Raw genomic sequence first — 8,791 nt, 5'->3', positions numbered from 1 at the left:
AATTAGTTTATTTTTATGTGTATTTAATGTTCTATGCATATGTCTAAAGATTCGATGGGATGGTTGAAAAAATTTTGGATGGAAACTAAACACAGCCTTAGGCCTTGTTTAGTTCACCCAAAAATCAAAAAGTTTTCAAGATTTTCCGTCACATCGAATCTTGCGGCACATGCATGAAACATTAAATATAGACGAAAGCAAAAACTAATTACACAGTTTAGCTGGAAATCACGAGACAAATCTTTTAATCCTAGTTAGTCCATAATTGGATAATATTTGTCACAAACAAACGAAAGTGATACAGTACCGAAATCCGAAATCTTTTCGGAACTAAACAAGGCCTTAGGTTAATTTCTCGCGCCGGCCATCAGGGACTATTTGATTGATTCGTATTTTTTTATTGATCCTTCACCATACTGGCTTTATGACCTTATATTAAAAGAGTCAGACTCAGCCAAATCTCGAGCAGTCCAACGAGTTACAAAATCAGGAAGGGATCAATTCATCATACCCAAATTAATAAGCTCGTGCGCACACAAGTTACATGACTTCAGAGCAACTCCAACTCACCTCCTAAACAAGTCCCTATTCTAAATCTAGAAACTTGATCCAAAAAATCAACTCCAACCCACCTCCTATTTGGGCTCCCATTTTCCATGCCCTCCTAAATTATAATTTCAGCCCCTCACATCTAGAACCCCCTATCCTACTTGTTTAGGAGATGGGTTGGAGTTGAGTCTTAATTTGAGCCTCTATTTTTTTATCATAGCATGTAAATAAAAATTTAATGGCTTAATTTAGGGACTTGGGCTGGAGTTGCTGTCAGAATCTTACAAACAACTATCCTCAAGGAGACTACGGATATCTGTAAACAGATCACCACCGATCACTAGACGATGAAGTGATCGATCGCATCCTTCAGGTGTGAGGAATAAGTCTCAAGCAAACACTACCTAGGAGATGCCGAAGTGCTAGCTCCGCTGCCTTTAGGCCAGTCTCAATGAAGTTTCATGAGAGTTTCATGCACATTAAATATGTTGATGTGACGCTATAGTAATGAAGAGAGAGATGATAAGAGTTTCATGGGAGTAGAGAGAGTTTCATCCCCATAAAACTCTAATGCACTGTTTCCAAAATATAGATGTGTTAGAAACTGGGCTATAAAACTCCCATTGAGAATGGCCTTAGTGCCTGTTTGCATGCCATCGTCTCTACAAGCAAGGCATCATGTTCTCTACCCTAGTCAGAACGGCGAAATTAACCCTCATGGTCCCGGATTATGAAGCCCCATGCACCAAAGACTTGGACTCCTTGAAGGCGGCGCCATCCACATTAATCTTGAGATATTCCATTGGCGGCGGTGAGCCGATGACCATCTCTGGGTATGAGGTCGACAATGTTGTTGCCTTAGAGCTAGTCTTCTGACATGTACTTAAGGATGGGGACGGTGCTCCAAACGAGTACCGTCATTCTCTCTACTGTAACTAAATGAACTAAATAAAAAAATGAGGAAAGAAATTGTCTCTTTAGTTCATAATAAATTATACTAAAGAAGAACCCCGAGTATCCATTTAGACAGCTGAAAGGATCAAGATGCCCAAGAGGGGGGGTGAATTGGGCTTCTCTAAAAATTTAAGCAACCTATAAGCTCCAATTCAACCCCTTGTGCCTAGAGTGTCGTAGAGAGCTACCGGATAAAAGTTTTGCAACCTAGTTCCAATCCTATTCTAGCATGGCAATTCTAAGAATGTAAAAGAACAAGGTAAATGCTAGAAGGTAAAGGAGTAGTGGAAGAAAGTGCTCGGCGATGTTTTGCCGAGGTATCGGAGAGTCGCCACTCTCCACTAGTCCTCGTTGGAGCACCCGCGCAAGGGTCTTGCTCCCCCTTGGTCCGCGCAAGGACCAAGTGCTCTCTATGGGCTGATTCTTCGACACTCTGTCGCGGTGAATCGCCCAAAACCGCTCACAAGCTTGACACGAGCCACCCACAAGAACTCCGGGCGGTCTTCGTGCCTCCAATCACCACCGAACCGTCTAGGTGATGGCGATCACCAAGAGTAACAAGCAATGAACTCTCACTTGACCCAACCAAGGCTCTAGAGAGTGGTGGATGCACACTTGACTCTTGGAACTCACTAGAGAAGGATTCTATCAAGAAATCACTCAAATCTCAATCCTCTCTAGGCTCTTGCTTCTCTCTTGCTCCACAACAAGTTTCTCAGATGTTCAAATGGGCAAGAGAGCTCTCATGGACGAGGTGGAGGAGTATAAATACTATCCACGAAGTCCAAAGGTCGCCCAACCGTTTTCCACTGAAAACGGAGTCACCGGACGCACATTATGTTGCACCGGACGCACTGCACCGAGCGTCCGGTGCTTCATAACGGCTACCTGTACTTCACTCTGACAGGTCACCGGACGCTAACTCCCAGCGTCCGGTGCACCATCCGGTGCTCGAGGGAACTTTACAAGCTCCCTGCGCATGGGACCGGACGCTACCCGGTGCGTCCGGTGCTAGCGTCCGGTGCTCAGGGAAGGCTTGCAACCTCCCTGGGTATGGGACCGGACACTACCCGGTGCGTCCGGTGCTAGCGTCCGGTGCCTAAGCCTAAGCACCAAGTTGTTCCAACGGCTAAGGACCTCACCGGACGCACTCACAGAGCGTCCGGTGCAGCGTCCGGTGCCCCCTTGGGCACCCTAACTTCGTCGAAACGCGATCGCTCCAAAACCAAGTTGGTTCCTCTCGATCTAAGGACTACCTCTGAGCTGCCTAGTGCTAGGTTTACCAAGTGTGCACCACACCTAAACCTAATGCCTTGCCTAAGTCAAGCTACTAGATCAAAGCCCCTCTTAATAGTACGGTCAAAGGAAAACAAAGTCCTAAACTACTCTAAGTGCCCTTCTTCACCATACGACACTTAGACCTAGTCTAGTCTTGACAAAGTCCATCAATCCTTTGAAAACCGAAACGATTTCCACTATTAAGTAGACATGTACGTCCCTGTCCATCGAGTACCTATTTACCATGACCTTACCTATGACTTTGCCTCTGCAAAACACACGTTAGTCATAGTAATCAATAATGTCATTAATCACTAAAATCACTAGGGGCCTAGATGCTCTTTCAATCTCCCCCTTTTTGGTGATTGATGACAACCTCGAGTATGAAAAGAGTTGAGGTTTTTAAAGTGACTTGGTTTCAATAAGCATGTTACAATAAGAGCAAGGGATTAGTCATGCTTATATCAACCAAGTCCAATACCCTGCATCCAAATATGTGAGAGATATATGACCGGATATAAACATAAGGCTCATAAGTTCATCGGAGTAAAACGCGGAAGCAAAGGTAACATGAGCCAAAACACATGACATTAAGATATCACATTAAGCACAAGTCATGTCTCACAACCATAGTATCTCACACAAGTTCAATGCATGAAAGTAAACGTGATGCATGATAAAGAAAAAGTAGCACACATAAAAAGTATTTCAAAAGAATGAACATCTAAACATCTAAACACCCTCTCTAGCTCCCCCTAACTCCTAAACACCCTCTCTAGCTCCCCCTAACTCCTAACTCTATCATACGCCTCTCTCCCCCTTTGGCATCAAGTGCCAAAAACCTAAGAAGACGGTGGAGGAGACGGAGCAGAGGAGTCCCTCGGCACGGCCACGAAGCGAGCTGCATCATCTGAACTGTCGGCCGTCGAGGCAGAGGAGGTGGAGTGACCCTCTGAAGCTGCAGGAGCTGGTGAAGCGGTCCGGGTCTGCTCTGGAGCTGTCACAGGCTGTGCTGGCTGCTCGAGTCCGGCTGACGAAGCAGGCACGGGCTCGGTCGTGGTAGCTGTCGTCTCTGGTACTGTAGAAGACGGTGCAAGCTGCTCGGACGACGCTACAGACGACGACAGAAGCTCTGTAGTGGTAACTGGCGCCGTAAAGACTGCAGGGGCCTGCAGAGGAGGAGGCGTAGGGTCACCAGTCAGAGCACTGTAGGTGAAGCTGAGGTGCGGATCTGTCTGCGAGTCCCACACAAGCTGTGACGCTGACGCTGACTGAGGAGTGAAGCCAGAGCGAAGAGGAGTGAACTGAGGTACCTGCTCAAAGCCTGAAGAAATAGCACCTTGGGAGACCTGGTGCTGTGGCGTCGAGAACGGCTGACTCTGAGCTGGTAGCTGGAGAGGCTGCTGTGACTGACTCTGAGTCTGAGGCGCTAGAGTAGGTGGCCTGACAGTCGACGTGCCTGGGAGCTGAATCTGCGGTAGCTGAATCCCTGAGGCGGCCATGAGAGCGGCCATCATCGCTGTCTGCTGGGCCTGGAAAGCAAGCTGCTGCTCCTGAAAGGTGAGAAACTGACACTAGAGCTCATCCTGCCTAGCCTGCACGATTGCATTGATGGCAGCCTGATCCCTGTCTCGCCTCGCCTGCTCCTCAGCTGCGCGGCGCTGATCTGCCCTCATCCCCTCTAAGATAGCAAGCAGGGCGGGGTCTTAAGCACTCGAAGAACCGCCTGCCTCATGGTCGTGTGCTCTGGGAGGGAGATCTGTCACTGGCGGCTGATAGTCGTCATCAGAACTGTCTGAGGCGAAGTCAAACTCGCCCTCTGCCTCTGCATCTGCGAAAGCACCAATAGCTATATCCTGCTGCTCCTCTGTCTCTGCAACTGCTGCTGTACTGCGAGTGCCCCTAGGAGAAGGTGGGGGCATCGGTCCACGTGGAGCACGAGGAGGAGGGGCACCGCGAAGGTCGTGGTGCGCTCTCAACATCTGCCTGGGGTCGTAGTGGGGGAAGACAGTGTCGGACTCTGTCAACTCCCTCTGCAAGTGAGCTGGCAGGGGCAGGGGCCTAGCACGAAGTATAAGCAAGGTGATCCAATGTGCGTAGGGCAACTGTCGCCGGCCCCTAAAGCTCTCTGAGATGGTGTCCTCTATCTCCGAGACGATCAAATCCCATAAGTCAAACTACGTCTGGGAGATGAGGTGAGCGACGAGCCACTGCTGGATACGAGTGAAGCCGTCTCTGTAACCTGTCCTGGGGAGAAGAGTCTTCCTCAACACAAAGTCGAGGATCCTAGCTGGGCGTGTCAAATCTCCCACTGTCCTGCTGGAACCCTCCCCAAAAGGTGGACGGAAACAGGGAGCCACGAAGTCAACCGGTGGTATCTCACCACCGTGAGGACGACGAGGGGGCTCGACGTTCCCGTAGCACAACTGGTGAATCCTGGTGGGAGAGGCTCGCAGCCCAAGCACCTCTCTGGCCCTCTGAGCTGTCACTCTGTAGTCTGTGCCTGCCAGTGCGTAGTGGATGTAACTGTGATCTGGAGAGACCCACACTGACGCATAGAACTCTCTGACCCACTGCTCACAGTAGGTGCCGGGGAGTGCTAGTAACTCTGGAAGTCCGTGGAGGTAGGTGAAGTACTGACGAATGTCTCCTCCAACCACGTTCCCCAGTATCTCTAGGTCTATCACTCTGTGCTCCCTGAACTGTGCCTCAGAGCGAACCAGTGCCTCGTAGATGTCCTCCTCGACTACTGTGTAGAACCTGGCACCGACTCTGGGATCCCTCGTAGCTGGAAACCAGGTGGGAAACGGAACGAACCGCAGCTGCTGGATCTCTCTGGCTGACACAAGAGAAAGATCCCTGTGGATCCTGACTGGCCTCGGTCGAGAAGCTAGAGTGCCTCTAGCTGGTGTAGCACGAGCAGTGGAGGTGGACTGACCCTGCGTACCAGTCCAAGGAGTGGCCTGGGTACGAGCGCGAGTCGACCTCCGGAGGGGCTGCTCCTGTGCTGGACCCTCTGCCTGGGTCTCTGTCTCAGTGTCTGGATCCTCCTGAGCTGGATCCCTGACCACAAGCCTAATCCTCTGTCCTCCAATCGTCACGGTGCCTGGAGGGGATCCATGGAATGCCTCTGTCTCAAGAACTGCACGCCGCTGCCGTGGCGTGAGGTCATCCCCAATCCTCAGGGCACCTGAACGACCACCCCTCTCGGCTGCCTCAGCCGCTGCTGCAACTGCCTCTGCGACCTCTGCATCTCTGTCACTGGCCTTCCGCTTCTTGGTGGCCAGCTTCTTGCCTTTCCCTTTCTCTGCCGCTGACAGGCGACGGGGAGGATCACCTCCTCCATCACTCCCTGGGGAACCTCCTGAGCCAGCTGCCGGACCACTAACGTTCTTGGTACGAGCCATTGCAAAACAAGCGTCCGACAAACAACCGACTGACTATGGAGAACAACGCGGATCCACGGACGAGACGCGTTCCGGAAGAAATCTCTCGATCGAAGACTGCCGGAGACCACGAATCCTCTCCTCAAGGTGCTACAAGGAATAGATGAACAAGATCGAGATCAAAACACCTTTCTTATCCAATGACACATAAACTCGAGCACCTTGGGGGCACAGATCAAAGGACTTACACCAAACCCTAACACTTCGCAGAGAAGAGAGCTCTAGCGAGGAGAGGGAAAAAGGAGAGGGCCTCGGAGTAGATCTGGCGTGAGGAGAGGCCGAGGGCACCGCGGATCAGCCGAGTTCGACGGAGGGAAGACGGCGGCTCGGCCTGCGGCGGGTTAGGGCACGGGCACGGTTGAGAGAGAAGGACAGAAGCCGTCCACGAGAACTCCTGGGCGCGGGCTTTATGCGCCCGCCGCGGGGTCACCGGACGCTCTTTATATGGCACCGGACGCGTCCGGTGACCACCGGACTCATGCGCAGAGAGATATGCAAAATTGCATTGCACCGAACGATGGGCACCGGACGCTGGCTTTATCGTCCGGTGCTTCAGGTCACGCCAGGTGAGCACCGGACGCACCGCACCGGACGCAGCAGAGACACTGTTCCTGCGTCCGGTGAGTGCAATCTGGCACACTCACCGCACCGGACGCACAGAGGCAGCGTCCGGTGCATCGTCCGGTGCTCCTCTGAGCACTTTCTCAACTAAGCACCACGTCCGACTTTGACCCAACCAAGTTCCATTTTTAAAAACACACAGGTAAACACCAAATGGAACTGATGTGAGTGACTTTACTCAACCCTCAAAATTTTCACAAATATTTAGCCATAGGCGTAGTAATTTTTTTAAGAAAATAATTCGAGAAAATCACCAAGGAGCATCATATGGCCATAAAGCTAGGGGTTTAAATCACAATGAGCTTTGAATGCTCCCCCTATCTATGGACGAACACAGCGGATGCTCAACGAATAACTGAAAAGAAACGGTCAACTAACAAGCATGCATATGATATGAGTTGTAATGCAATACTTGAAAGTAAACTAATGCTTGTCAAGTTTGATCCAAGGTTAAGCTTTTTCACACACACAAGGGGGTTATCTTAACCATGTTAGACAAGCCCTATATGCAAGTTGGATTTTTTGTTTTAGTATGCATGATATGCAAAGCAAAAGTTATTAACAAGTTTCAACACACACCTTTTATCTTTTAGAGAAATTGGATAGGTCAAGCACATTAAGTTCATTTCTCAACATACAAAACCTAGCCTCATCTAGGGGGTTTGTGAAGATATCCGCCAATTGATTTTCCGTCCCCACATTCTCTAGAGATATGTCACCTTTAGCAACATGATCCCTAAGGAAGTGGTGGCGGATGTCAATATGTTTTGTGCGGGTGTGTTGAACCGGGTTATTTGCAAGTTTTACGGCACTTTCGTTGTCACACAACAAAGGTACTTTGTCTAGCACTACTTCATAGTCTAGCAAAGTTTGTTTCATGTAGAGTATTTGTGCACAACAAGCACCGGCGGCAATGTATTCCGCCTCGGCCGTTGACAAGGCAACACTATTTTGTTTCTTTGACATCCAAGAGACAAGTGATCTACCTAGGAAGTGGCACCCTCCGGATGTGCTTTTTCTATCAATCCGGCACCCGGCATAATCCAAATCGGAATAGCCTACAAGTTGGAATCTTGCACCTTTAGGATACCACAAGCCTAGGCAAGGTGTGTATTTTAGATACCTAAGAATTCTCTTGACCGCAATCAAGTGAGTTTCCATAGGCATTGCTTGATATCTTGCACACATACACACACTAAACATTATATCGGGCCTAGATGCGGTGAGGTAGAGTAGACTTCCTATCATGGAGCGATAGAGAGTCTTGTCAATTGGGTTACCTCCCTCATCCAAGTCGAGATGCCCATTTGATGCCATGAGAGTCTTGATTGGCTTGCAATCCATCATCTTGAACCTCTTGAGAAGATCTTGAGTGTACTTTTCTTGAGAGATAAAGACCCCTTCCTTCATTTGCTTGACTTGAAATCCTAGGAAGAGGGATAGCTCGCCAATCATGGACATCTCAAACTCCTAGGGTCTTCAAAACCGGGGGGTTGCTCAACATAGACAAGCTCATTAATATAACCATTTAAAAAGGCACTTTTCACATCCATTTGAAATAACTTGATATCATGACTAGGTGCATATGCAAGTAGGATACGGATTGCTTCAAGTCTTGCCACTGGTGCAAAGGTTTCACCAAAGTCAAGACCTTCCACTTGTGAAAAGCCTTTTGCCACAAGCCTTGCCTTGTTGCGCACCACTTTGCCTTGATCATCCTTCTTGTTCCGGAAGACCCACTTTGTTCCAATTACTCTTGCATCTTTGGGTCGCTCTTCAAGTGTCCATACTTGATTGCGAGAGAAGTTGTTCAACTCCTCTTGCATGGCCATGATCCAATCCGCATCACGAAGAGCTTCCTCTATAGTCTTTGGTTCATCTTCAAGAGACACAAACGCGTGATGTTCAATAAATAAAGCATGTCTAGAACGAGTAGTTACACC

Source organism: Sorghum bicolor, chromosome 2 (assembly GCF_000003195.3).
Source record: "Sorghum bicolor cultivar BTx623 chromosome 2, Sorghum_bicolor_NCBIv3, whole genome shotgun sequence".
NCBI classification, from domain to species: Eukaryota; Viridiplantae; Streptophyta; class Magnoliopsida; order Poales; family Poaceae; genus Sorghum; species Sorghum bicolor.
This window is presented reverse-complemented; position numbering follows the sequence as displayed.